General features: G+C 53.6%; 1 protein-coding gene across 2 annotated transcripts in view; it reads right to left on the bottom strand.

Moving 5' to 3' along the window:
• Nucleotides 1-13,535, bottom strand: part of PAK6 (p21 (RAC1) activated kinase 6) — a 36,768-nt gene that overhangs the window by 13,265 nt on the left and 9,968 nt on the right. Inside the window, exons 1-2 of one of the 2 annotated variants that reach the window (XM_026480034.4) lie at nucleotides 11,426-11,500; nucleotides 10,727-10,843 (exon numbers count right to left, since the gene is read on the bottom strand). The gene's annotated coding sequence lies outside the window, so the exon portion shown is untranslated. Of the gene's footprint in view, nucleotides 1-10,726; nucleotides 10,844-11,425; nucleotides 11,501-13,535 lie in introns of those variants that run through there. The other variant, XM_057306284.1, reaches the window with a different exon arrangement.

Raw genomic sequence — 13,535 nt, 5'->3', positions numbered from 1 at the left:
AGTCTGGGAGCACGTATCACAGGACCAGGAACCCCCCAAAAGGGCCCTCTTGGTCCCCAAGTGCTTGGCCCTGATTCCAGAAGGGTCCTGAGTCAAGGGCACATCTGGCGTGAGTGAGGACAGCTGCGTAGGGGTCAGTCTCCCCACTTTGGGCCCTTTGCCCTCGAGTCTCAGAACTCTGTGCAAAACATCAACTTACAGCCAAACCTCTATTCCTTGCTCATCTGGGCTTTGCCTAAGGCCCTATGAACAATGTCAAAAGCTACCAGGGACATGGGCCTGCCGATCTGAGATGGGGAGACTGGAAACCCAGGGTAAAATGAGGACTCCAGCTTGCCTTCAGAGAGTCCCTGGCCAGGACCACATGTGGACGGAAGACTGGGTGGGACTGCTCACTTGAAAGCTTTTGTATCTGAAGCAGCTCCAAGCCGCTCAATGGTTTTTTGGGTTTTGTTTTTAATTTTTTTTCTTTATCATGGTAAATACACTCAATGGGCTTCTGTGTACCTGAAAACGTCACTTCTAGGTTTCAAGAAACAGGCATGTTTGTTTCTTGAGTTGAATGCCTGGATCGTTCGTCTATCCAAAGACTTGGTGGTGTGGTTCTTTTTTTTTTTTTTTTTTTAAGATTTTATTTATTTGACAGAGATAGAGACAGCCAGCAAGAGAGGGAACACAAGCAGGGGGAGTGGGAGAGGAAGAAGCAGGCTCATAGCGGAGGAGCCTGACGTGGGGCTCGATCCCATAACGCCGGGATCACGCCCTGAGCCGAAGGTAGACGCTTAACTGCTGTGCCACCCAGGCGCCCCTGGTGGTGTGGTTCTGACCGTTTTCTTTTTTGTTGTTTTGTTCTCGTTTGCAATGAATACAAGTTTTTGCATATAAAACAAAGAAACAAAAGCCCCAAAGATTTGGAAACAGACAGAGCCAAGGGTTCTCCTTTGGTTCCTACTCTGGAAACAGCATTTTCTTGGTCACTTTAGCACGTTCTGGAGGACGTCACAGATGTGGGAGGCAGCTGGTGCCCACTCGTAAAGGCAGGGGTCCTCAGACAGCCACAGCTTTCCCAAGGAGGGATTCAGCCCGTGTGAATCAATCAGAATCCACGTGACACCTCTTGGAATGTCAGCTGCTTCTGGGGCCTTGACGCCACCGGGAGTCTACCAAATGCTCCCTGCAGGCAAATCCCCCTATGCAGGAGCCCCAAGGACCAAGGCCTTTGGAGTGAAATATACCTGCTGAGTTGCAGGCGAATTGTGGGGAGTCTCCTGCTAATTTGGGGAGACTCTGTGCAAGCTACCTAAATGATTTGTGCCTCAGGGCTCTTCACTTATAAGACAGGGTTAGTAAAGGCTGCCTCACAAGGCTTCAGGAGGCTTAAGTGAGCAGACCCCCCGGTGAACGGGGGCTGATTCTTTTTTCATGTTTCTGATTCTGTGCACCTCTGTTTCCCAGCTCAGGGCCCTGCAGAAATCAGGACGTGAGCAGATCCAGATCCAGGAGAGATGCCCAATACCTTTCCTTACAGATTCGCTGATCAAAGGGCCATGCCTCATTTGGGGGACCTGGCCACCTCACCACCTCTCCATTGTGTAGACGGTTTGCAGTTTGGTAAAACACCTTGTCCCTTTCAGGCTTTGGCTCCCAGAGTCCTCATTCTGCAGTCCTGTGCTTAGAGCCTCACCGATAGACCCTCTGGCCCTAGAGTAGCTTCACTGATGGTGTCATTGCTCCCCGCCTTGCTCTGTGAACTCACATTCTTTTGCAGGTGTAAGGACACACCCAAGAGCTGAAGAAGAGTAAGCTAATACTTTCATCCCCAAACATCCGTCTTTCCCGACTCCCCCAGCCCCACCTGAATGCCCAGCTTTTTCTGCAGGAATGCAAGGGGATAGCATCTTTAGCAGAAGGTAAATGGCCCTGGGATCCACCTCCTGGGTCCCCTCCTGAGAACAAGTTTTTCCCAGAGGCAGTAGGAAAAGTCTGAGGAAAAAGGATACCACAGAGTCCTAGGACCCCAGGTTGTGGTAGTGAAGGTGGGGAGCTGCTGGAAGCAATGAACTGAGCTCGGGTTTTGGAGGGGGGGCAGGTAGGGTCAGAAATCAGAGCGAGTCACTTAGCTAATGGGAAATCCCCACCTAAAGAGAGGCTGCAAAAACGCATCCAGAATGTGGTGAGACTAACACTGCCTGGGACAACATGAACGTGTACATAGAAAATCGAGAAAGATCTATATATAAACTATTGGAATTAGATAAGTGAATGTAGAAGATCCCTGATTCCAGGTCAATTAAAAAAAATCAGTTGTATTTCTTCATACCAACAACAAACAAATAGAAAAAACAATTTTTTTAAAGATTCTGTGGTACAATGGGAAAGAGATACTTGGTCTCAGTTTCCCGTTCCTGGTATACAACTCCTAACACCCTTGCAATCCCAGATGGAAAGAACGTTCCAACTTTCAGCCCTGCCCCACCTCTGGGGAGGCAGTGGGGTTGGAGATGGAGTTAATGATCAATGGCTAATGATTTAATCAATTGTGCCTATGCACTGAGGCCTCCACAGAAACCCCTAAACGACAGGATTCAGGGAGCTTCTGGGCTGGTGCGCACATCAAGGCACTGGGAGGGTGAAGCAGCCGGGGAGGGCTTCCCGCATGCATCTTCCCCGCTCGGCTGTGCCTGGGATGTATTTTTTATAATGAATGAGTTCCAGGAGAAACTTCAAAAAAAATGTCCATGAAGACATTAAAAAAAAAAAAAAAGTCAAATACCTAGGAATAAACGTAATCAAAGATGTGCAAGGTCCCTACACTGAGAAGTATAAAACATTATTTTTTTTAAAGATTGTTTATATTTATTTGACAGAGAGAGAACACAAGCAGGGGGAGAGGAAGAGGGAGAAGCAGGCTCCCCGCTGAGCAGGGAGCCCACCGTGGGACTCGATCCCAGGACCCTGGGACCATGACCTGAGCTGAAGGTAGATGCTTAACCCACTGAGCCACCCAGGCGCCCCGAGAAGTATAAAACATTATTAAATTTATTAAAGAATGTTCATAGATTGGAAGACTCAATGATATAAAGGTATCAATTATTTCCAGATTAATCTATAGATTTGTTTCAGTCTCAGTCAAAATCCCAGCATATTTCTTTTGGTAGAAATTGACAAACTGACTTGAAAATGTACAGAGCAAACATAAAGAATCAGGAATAGTAGAGCCCATCTTGAAGAACAAGGTTGAAGGATTACACTACTAAATACCAAGATTTATGGTAACAGTACAATAATCGATATAGTGTGGACCTGGCACAAGGAGTGACAAATCACCCAATGGAACAGAAGAGAGAATCCAGAAATAGATCCAGTCATATAAGGTCACTTAATTTATGACAAATGTGACACTGCAATATGGTAGGGAACAGATGATCTTTTCAAAAAATGTAGCTGAAACAATTAGATAACCATATGGGAAAAAAAAAAGAATCCTGAAAAATGAATTCATGTCATACCCCAAAATTAATCAGATCTAAATGTGAAAGCTAAAATAATAAGCTGGAGGCAGTAATGGGGGGATGGGAGAGGGGGTTACCCACAGTCTGGCCATTGCCTGCCCCAGGTCCAGGGTGGGTGACTACATGGGAGCCTAGTTTGTTGGGCTCTCCCGGAACCCTTGATGTTCTGGGGTCAAAACCTCCACACCCATGGGTCTCAGGGATAAATTCAACTACCAAGGTTTTCTTTGTCCAAAGCAGAACTCTTGATGGCAACGGTTAGGAGTAGGGGATTCTTTCTAGGATTCCAGGATTCATTCATTCCTTCCTTCCTTCCTTCCTTCCTTCCTTCCTCCCTCCCTCCCTCCTTCTTTCTTTCTTTCTTTCCTTCTTTCCTCCCTCCGTCCTTCCCTTCCTTTCTTTCAAGATTTTATTTATTTTAGAGGGAGAGGGCAGGGGGAGCAGAGAGAGAGAGAGACGAGCAGACTCTGCACTGAGGGGGGAGCCCGACACGGGGCTTGATCTCAGGACCCTGAGATCATGACCTGAGCTAAAACCAAGAGTTGGATGCTTAGCTGACTGAGCCACCCAGGCGCCCCTCTAGAATTTCTTTCTCAAGAAAACAAGGGGCGTCTGGGTGGCTCAGTGGGTTAAGCACCTGCCTCCGGCTCAGGTCATGATCCCAGCGTTCTGGGATCGAGCCCCACATCGGGCTCCCTGCTCGGTGGGGAGCCTGCTTCCCCCTCTCCCGCCGCCTGCTTCCCCCTCTCCCGCCGCCTGCTTCCCCCTCTCCCGCCGCCTGCTTCCCCCTCTCCCGCCGCCTGCTTCCCCCTCTCCCGCCACCTGCTTCTCCCTCTCCCTCCACCTGCCACTCCACCTGCTTGTGTCAAATAAATAAATAAAATCTTTCAGAGAATTTTTTAAAAATAAAGAAAACAAAACATTTTAGAATAAAGAGTGATCATGAGGTCTGAGTTTCTAAGAGACACACTCCCCCACTCAGGTGTCCAATGTTGACAAGTCATTGGGTGTGAAACCCCTGAGATGCAGACAGACGTCCTATATCTCTCTGGCAACGGGTCCCGTGTCCTTGGAGCACACCGGGTCCAGACAGAGGCCTCCATTTGCCATTTTTAGGTCTCCATTTTCCAGCCCTGTTTCCTACTTCTGACCAAGGTCAAGGGCCCAGGGGCCGAGGGAGGGTGGCTGCGGCATCAGCCCTGAGGCCGTGGTAAACCCGTGGTGGTAAACCAGCCCGGCCGACCCTTAGAGCTGCCTTGCTGCCTTCCTGGTATCGCCACCTCTTTGCACGCACACTCCACTCACCGAGTAGAGGGCTTTCCTCAAAGAAGATACCGGGAGGAGGGAGGAGGGAGGAGGAAGGAAGATGATCTTCCCTCGGAGAGCCAGTCCCTGCCTTTCCCTCTGCCTAGCCTGACAGAAACCACCTGGACCTGACACTCTGAAGTAGAAATGGCCAGAAGCCAAGCACCAGCTCGGGCTCAGGGAGCCCTCCGCTGCCCCAGCCCCTCCTGTCGCAGGCCTCATCCCAACACAGGGGAGGGAGGAGATGCCGAAGGTTCTTTCTTAAGCGGGGATCCAACCTTGAGATTGAGGAATGCTTTGAACTTCCCCCTTCTGAATGGCTGCAGACGTCACCTGCTGGCTGGCCCCGGACTGGACCAGAGGGAATGCCCAGCACCGGGAGGGGAAGAGCCCTGCCCAAACCAGTTTGGGAAGGAAACTCCCAGCACAGCTCCTGCTATGGCTGCTTCCTCCAGCCAGAGCCTGGCAGATGGGGGGCCTGTCAGTTCCTGGCAGAGGCTTTCTGGAGGAAATCCTGCCACACCCAGCTCCTGAGGGTGGAGCTGGTGGGAGAGTTCAGGGAGCCAAAGGCCCAATGTCCCTGACAGTATGGCTGTCATGTCAGAGGAACAGGAGCCAGAAAGGGAATGTGCTTGGCTCTTCCCAAGGATCAATTCATTTCATTTTCACACCAACCCAGGGGGGGTAGGAATTACTGTTATTACCCATGATTCTCGATTGTCGATGAGGCTCAGAGAGCCTAAATAACTTGCCCAAGGGGACAGAATCAGGAAAGGACCGAGCTGGGGGTCTGAACCTACATTTGGTCCCAAAGCCCCTGCTCTGTCCACCAGGCTTGTTCTGAGGGAGTTGGGCTGCTGTTCGTCTCTTTCCTGGGGTCTCTGTGAACAGCCATGGGGCTGAGCAGCCTGTGTGGACTCATGGGAGTGTGGAGAAGGGGGGGAGGCAGGGCCAGCTCCCTCAATCAAGATTGCGAGGCTTTTTTCCTGGGCTCATCTGTGAGTCAGAAGCCAGAGGAGATCGGGGCTGTCCTGACGTGTAGGCTGCCCCTTACTTTGTTTGGAATCAGGTTTGGGTTTTGCCCTGCAAGGGGTGGCTCAAATGTTCCATGGAGCGCATGCTGATGGCTGTGACATCAGGGCCTGGATATATGAGAAAAGCGGCAGCAGCAGCAGGAGTGTATTCTCTCCAGCACGGATCCACGGCCGCTCGGCGGGGCCTCGGCCTCAAGCCAGGAACCTGCAGGCTTGGCTCAAGGAGTGGTGGGTAGAGCTTCACGGCTGATGCTACTGTCCCATGACTACAAGGGGTCTGGGCGGTGGGCCCCCTGGAGCAGGGTACTGCTAGGCGAGGCTGCTCTAGAGGCCACAACGGGAATGAGGAGAAGAGCCACAGTGGGTGGGTCACCCTCTCAAACTGCTCCTCTGGGGGAGCAGACGTGCAACCGCCAGGGCCTGGAGTGCCAGGGCCACCGAGCTGTTTCACCAGCAGTGCTGCTGTCCAGCTGAGTCACCTACCTTACCTTCCACACCCAGCTTCAAGTGGGGTTTGGCTATTTCCACACATCAGATCCCTTCCAAAGGAAGGACCTGGAGCCCACTGAAGGGAGCCACAAGAAGGCGCTGCAGGCTGGGGAGGTGGCTTCCAGAAAGTGAGTCCGGAGGAGTTTGCAGCTAATCTGAGGGGGGCAGGATTTGGTTGGTTGTCTCAGTCCTGAGATCTTGGTAAATTCTTAGGAATGAGGCCGGTGGGATTCCCCTCCATATCCAGGTGACTGGAAAGGAGGGACCGTGGGCCCCCCTCCCAGTGCTTGTAAGCCAGAGTGGAGGGACACATGGGCTTCCTCTGAGGGAGGCTTAGCGCCTGCTTAGCACTACTGAGCGCTGGCTTGGGGTGGCCCCAGAGTATGCGGGTCCTGAGTTCCTGCCTGTGACCTCGGCCTACTCTCCTCCTTTCTAGGCTGTAGCATTTCCAGTGGTGACAAGGGAACAGACCCATTCACCTCTGCCAGCGTCCCCAGGTACTTGAGGAGGGGACCAGTACCTGTTCTAAGCTCAAGGGGCAATTTTAGGTATTTTCAGTAAATACCTAAACACTCAGGCAGTCGTCACGCAGGGAGTGCTTAGTGTAAGCACCAGGCTCTGGGCCGATCGTGTCACATTTAGGATCTCGTCCCCACAAGCCTATAAGGCGGGCTATGACTGTACCCATTACGTGGACGAGGAATCCCATGTTCACGGAGATCAAGTCATTTGCCCAAGTAAAGCAGCAAAGAAGGGGAAGACCTGTGTCTCTCTGACCTGGTGTGAATGCTGCTGCAGACAGCTGTCACCCCCCCCACCACCACCCCTGTCTCATTCTCACACCCATTCATGATGCCCTGGGGAAGGAACAATTCTAGAATCATGATGCTGAGGTAGGTAAGCCCCCCAGTTCTTCTTCTTCTTTTTTATGTAGGCTCCATGCCCAGCATGGAGTCCAATGTGGGGCTTGAACTTACAACCCTGAGATCAAGACCTGAGCTGAGATCAAGAGTCAGACACTTAACTGACTGAACCCCCAGGCCCCCCAAGCCCCAAAGTTCTATAGCACTTAGAAAGGTACCTCCACTACTGCCACCATCCAGGCACAGAGGGGCCTAAAAAGGACCATGTCACCTCCAGGGCCGGGCCCTTCCACCCAGAGAGCTGTAGCTAGGTTGCCCAAATTCTTTGTAACCCACTTTGGGAACTGTCATCCACACACTTCCGTGAAGAATGATGGGCCTCACTGGCCCCCTGGTTGAGAATATCGTAAACAGAAGCCAGCCTTTCACTGAAGTATTCTTATTGGCCAGGAATATTCTCAAATTTTACTTTCTGGAGTTTGTTTAAATATAAATTGATTCAATAAATTCATTTATTGTACATCAACTCTGCTCCAGGTTCTAGGGACTGTGGTGAATAACACAAAATCCTTGGTCTCATGCAGTTTGGCTTGCTTTTCCAAAGAGATGTTGCTAGACCCCACCCTGATCTGCCCCACCTGCCAGAGAGATGGTAGTGTACATGCCTGGGGACTTGCTCATGGGGTCTGGCCTCTCCTCTGTCCCTGGCCAACTTTCAGTCCCTCAGTGGCACTCCTGACAGGGACATGTCTGTGGCCTGCTAGAATACATTCAGTGATGGGGAGCTCCTCCCCGCTCCCCGATGCCCCTGCCCTCTGTCCTTCTGTCCCCTGCTGCTCATCCTTTGTATGGAGCTGATCTCTGCCCTCCCTCAGTCTCTAGCAGAGATCTGGGCCTGCCATCTACCCCTCTTCACATCACGTGAGTCAGGGGACTCATTTCCTGCCTCCCCCCCTCCAAGTCTCACCAGGGGGAAGGGCCTGAAGAGAATTTCATGTGTTTTTCTACTCAGTGGTCACCTGCAGGGTGGCTGGGTCCTAGAGCCAGGCTGTGCCCCTCACGACCATTGCTTGAGGGCCTCATAGATCTGCCCAGGGCCTCCGTGCTGAAGCAGGGAGTGTCCCCAGGATGCTGAGCAGGACCTTGAGGTTTTGCTGTCCCACTGGACAGACCCAGAGAGAAGCTGAGTGTGCAGGCAGAGGGCATTCTGCATGTAAGCCAAAATGCCTGGGTTCCCTGCACTTGTCACCATTCCCACACTACAGGTCCCAGCGAATCCCCGCGGGAGAGATAATGGGGCTGTTGTTGAAAAGAATATGATAATAAAGCTCATTCAATCTCTTGTGTCAACACTCCAGCTGAATGAGAGGCCAAAGAGCCAGGCTGGCCAGCCAGGAAGGTCAATATTGACTCAGGCCCGCCTCGGGGCCCGCTCCAGCCTACTAATGCAGTGCTGTGGTCCAGCAGCGGCCCAAGCCAGCGCAGCCCTCTGACCTCCGTTCACTGTACTTAGAATCCACAGCATTGGGCTTTCCCGGGCTCGGGGTTATCTCCAAGGGAAAAGTAAAGAATGGCCTTCCTGGAAGGGCTGTAGGTCGAACCCCTCTTCACTCTGCCCAATTTTCAGCAGCCTCCACATGCAGAGGCCCGAGTCCTCATCACAGGGTCCTTAGACCCTGGCTGGAACGAGCCTCTAGAGTCCCCAGTCACAGGCTTAAGGCCCCTAACCACACAAAAAGATTATGTTTCACAGCTCTTCACTTCCTATATCTCTGTGTCGTTCCCCTCTTGACTTTATGCTCACAATACTGTGAGATGTGTCAAACCTGCTTTACTGGGTGCATCTGAAAGATGACAGGTGGCCGGGGAGAGGATGGAGGAGACCAGGAAGGGAATATACACACACATATGGGTGTAAAGCGCATAGCACACGTCAGACGCTGTGCTAGGTGCTTATAAGTGCATTTAATGGCCACAATCCTACAAGCTAGATATTATGAGCTCTGTTTTACAGGTGAAGAAACCGAGCCTCAGAGAGAAAGACTGTCTGAGATAGTAAGTTTGGAGCTGGTATTCAAATCCACTGTCTCTAAGCTAACATGCCTGGAGCTCAGAGAAGTCAAACGACCTGCCCCGGGTCACACAGCCGCTGAGGGCAGAGCTAGGACTAGAAGCCTCAAGCCAGAGGCTCCCTCTGCCCAGGGCAGCCCTGTGGCAACAATGTGTCCGGGTCTCCCACACACACGTGAGCACCTGTGACACATACAGAACATCCTGCTGTCTCTGCCTCCAAAGCTGGATCCTCTTCCAGATCTTTTTTTTTTTATTAATAATGATTTTTTATTATATTATGTTAGTCACCATACAGTACATCCCCGCCTCTTCCAGATCTGGCCCCTTCCCGGGCCACCTCTACCTGCCCACCACAGACCCTTTGCCTTTACTTTGTTCCCATGGCTTGCGGTAAACCCTCCCCAGTCTGCTGCCACAGAGCCAGACCATTCTCAAAGTTCTCCAGGAGAATCCAGGGCTTGGGTAGTTTAACTTTTCCTAAGTAATAACTAGAGCGTGAGGAGGTGGCTCACGGCTGGGGCTGTTGGACGTTGATTATTTATCACCGTGACTTCTCACAACTCTCCTCTGAGGCACGCTCGATCGCCCGGTTTCATAGGTGAGGACATTTAAGTTTATAGAGAAGTAAAACAACTCGCTTAAGGAATAAATAGAAGGCGAAGTCAGAATTTGAACCCAGCTCTTTCTGATTCCAAATGTGTTCTCCGCTACTGTCCTATGTATGGCCCGAGGAGGACTCGCAGTATTACAGTAGATGCTGTAACAGTTCCAAAAGACCCGAGCACAGACACGGTCTTGACGCCCCTCTTTCCCCTACCTAGGAAAACAAGTCGGGGGAGCCGAAAACACACCAGAATAGGACAAGACACAGAAAACCCAGCCCACACGCCGGGAGCTCTTCACGTCTTAGCCCTGGGTGCTCCTAGCAGCGTCTAGATCCCAGATGGGATGTTGCTCATCTTCCACGGGTGTGGGAACAGCTGGATCCATTTTAGCAGGTTGGGAGATGTGGGCAATGAGCTAGCAGGCTGGGATGTGCGGAGCAGCACCTCTGCCTGGGGCTGCCTCCGGGCCTGCTCAGTGCAGACACTGGGCCGGCTGCTGCCCTTCCTGTTCGGGAGCCTCCTTCCCAAGCAAGAATTCAGTGCCCCGGCCTTCGTGACACTGGCTCGCCCCAGACAGGCATCACACCTGACCACAGCAGAGACTGGGCCAGGGGCAGGCAGAAGTCTGCGCCGGGGCCTCCTGCTGTGGGCTGGCCGGAGTTACAGTGCACATCCAGTAAGGATGGAGAAATGGCACCTAGGAGGGACCACTGCCCCTGCCTAACAGTACCCAGAGCGTCCCAGGAGGGCCACCAGCCTGTCCACTGCCCCTTCCAGCCTGTCCCTCATGGAGGTCTTGAGAAGGCTCCTGGACACCTTACAAGGGCTGAAGGTTCCTCACTCACCTCCTGGCCGCTTCCTCGCCTCCTCTTCCTCTCGACTCCTCACCCTTCAGTGGGCAGATCTCTCAGGCACCGAGGAGAGGGAAGACTGAGGACCTTCCCTGGCTAGTCCTCCGAGGCCTGGGTGGAAAGAGATCAGAAATGCATTGTGACAAATGTTGTATGTGTCTCGGTGGATTTTGCGACCTGCCGAATCCAGAGCATTCGGATCCGCCCCAGGCCTGCCTCCCGACTGAGCCACCATCTCAGGTACAAGGCGAGGTGGCGGGCTCCGCGCCCGGCGCACGGGGAGGAGGGGCAGTGGGCGCAGCACCGCCTCGGGCCGCTGTCCCCACCGCGCTCCGCTCCGACTCAGCGCGGCCACCGGCCCCACCTCGCAGGCCCGCATGCGGCGCCCCTCTGGGGCGCGAATCCCCCAGCCCCGCGCCTCAGCAGCCCCAGCAGCTGGGCCGGAAGCGGCGGCGCACACGCGGAGGTCGGTCCGGCCCCCAGCTGCGCCGGCTCCCGGTACCGGCGCTCCGGGCCCGTCAGCCCCGCGCCCTCCCCACGGCCGCTCCTGGGTGCACAGGGCGCCGGCCAGCCCCGAACTTTAGGGACTGAAAACCCGGGGAAAGGAGGCCGCGCGCGCGGGAGACCTGTCCCTGCGTCCCGGTCCCCCCCCCCCAGGGGTCGCCGGCCTCCCGGGCTGGCCGGGGCACCCACCTGCCCAGCGGGAAGTCCCTGGAGAGCTCGGGGAGGCCGCGGGAGCCGGGCCCGCCCTCCGCGGGAGGGACCTCGGCGGCGCCGGGAACGGCGGAGAGAGGCCGCGCTTACTTGTTTGTGCAGCGCCGGCTTCACCTGGCCGCGAGTTTGATTTCAGGGTGTGGCCTCAGGTAGGACAGGGCGAACACAAAGCCCGGGAAAAGTCGCCCAGGGGTGCAGGGGCCATGGCCAGGAGCCTCTTCGCCCGAGGGGCGCTCCCCTGCTCGACCCTTTTCCTCTAAACTCTCGGCTCCCGCCCTGGCCGGCCCTTCGCCTGGGGGCCCTCATCCGGGTCGGGTCCGCTGCGACCTGCCGTGGCCCCGTGGCCCCTGGAGGGCCGCGCAGGGGCCTGACCTGGATTATCCGCTGAGTGCCTCGGTGTGTAATTAACTCGTTGATTGGCATTGCAGCTGCACGTCTGGAGGCCGCGCGCCGACTCCTCCCGGATGCCAGAGGGGCAGCGGGGCGAGTGCACCCACCTAGACTCACTGGGGAGTCTCAGCTGGAGTCCTAAAACCTGTCTGTCCCATCCCGACAAGGCCCATTCTCGGGTGGGAAAGCCAGGATTTAAAGGGATTCCAAATTCCTCGTCAGACGCGGCTCAGTTCTGAGAACCTCAGCCTCAAGGTTCCCAGCCCCCCGCCCCCAAGGGGACCCCTCGGAAAAAGAAAGCTTTTGAGTTCCTTGCATTCTCGGAGAATGGGCCTGGTTACACAGCTGGCATCCCCAGGTTGTCCCCTGCAGCGCCCTGGCCTAGGAGCAGGATGGCCCTTCAGAGGGGCTCACTCCTGGCTGCACTTTACCCTGCTTCTTTTGAATTAGAGGGTCGATATGTTGTGGGGCAGAGGCAGGGCCACCTGTCTGTCTCTTCCCTAAACCAGGAAGTGAGAAGACCCTTGCTGTCCTAGACTTGGGCCCCCAGACAGGGCTGTATCTGACTGAGTGCTGGGGGGATTCTGGCTCTGAAATTCGGTATATCTAGACTTTGAGTGGCTGCTCCCAAGCAGTGGCTGGATGACTGCCAATGTCACAGCGGGGACTGAGGACAGTGCTGGGATTTTTGTCATCGTTGGGTGCCTCGAACTTCCGTTATTGAGTTCGCTATTGCCATGTATTGCCTTTATTCACTGATTCTAGATCTATGGGTGCAATTTCTAGATAAAGCATTTGCATATGGGCTCTATTGCTTATAGGGCTTAGTGGTGTGGCAGCTGGGCAGCTAAGTGCAGGTCCCCTTGCCCGCCTCCACACGCTCTTACGTATATTTAGTCTCTGCTCCTCTTCTTACCCTCTGTCTCCCCTCCTCCTCTTTGTGTCTTTCCCAAGAAGATTCCTTCTCTTTCCTCTGACAGGGCAACACTGAGGCCTGACCCTGTGAGCCAACCCCTAACCTCCTGCATCCCCTCAGGAAGTTGCCTGCTGAGCCTAGGCTCAGGGGGCCGTGTGGCGGGGAGGGGACAGCAGGTACAAGGGTGGCTTTCCCCTTAGAGATGTGGGAGCACTGGCTGAATGCTGGCTACTGGAAGCAAGCTGTGCTGGGTGGGAGCGTTCTGGAAACTGGTTGTTGAGGATTTGAGATGAACCAGGAACAAAGCTAGAATGAACTGCATGACGTTGGACCTAGAATCAACACCCTAAATTACTTTTTACTGACTCACAAGTGCACACATGAATGATTTTCTTTTAATACAAATAACTTATAAAAAAATTCAGATAACTTCTATACCAAAACTAGAGCTCCAAGCAGTACTTTTGAACTGTTGGACTACGATAAAGTGTGACTGACCATTAGAATATTATCAGAAATGAACTGGTATTTAATCTGGTTTGAATCCAGGCTTGGGTGTCCCAGAAAGGCTACTAGTCAAGTCCCATCCTCACCCTGTAGGAGTGAGTCTAGGAAACCCTGGGGTCCTTTTGGAGCAGAGATTGGGTTTGGGGCCTGAAGAGAGTCAGAGACTCCCAAATATAACTGACCAGGGGAGGTAATGAATCCCCCAACATTGGAGGTATCCAAGAACCCAGATAACTATCAGTGAGATATGCTAGAGAAAAGGTTCCCATCCTGGAT

This window comes from Ursus arctos, unplaced genomic scaffold (genome assembly GCF_023065955.2).
Source record: "Ursus arctos isolate Adak ecotype North America unplaced genomic scaffold, UrsArc2.0 scaffold_36, whole genome shotgun sequence".
In the NCBI taxonomy this organism is placed as follows: domain Eukaryota; kingdom Metazoa; phylum Chordata; class Mammalia; order Carnivora; family Ursidae; genus Ursus; species Ursus arctos.
Note: the sequence above shows the minus strand (reverse complement) of the source record. Positions and strands in the feature narration are given on the sequence as shown.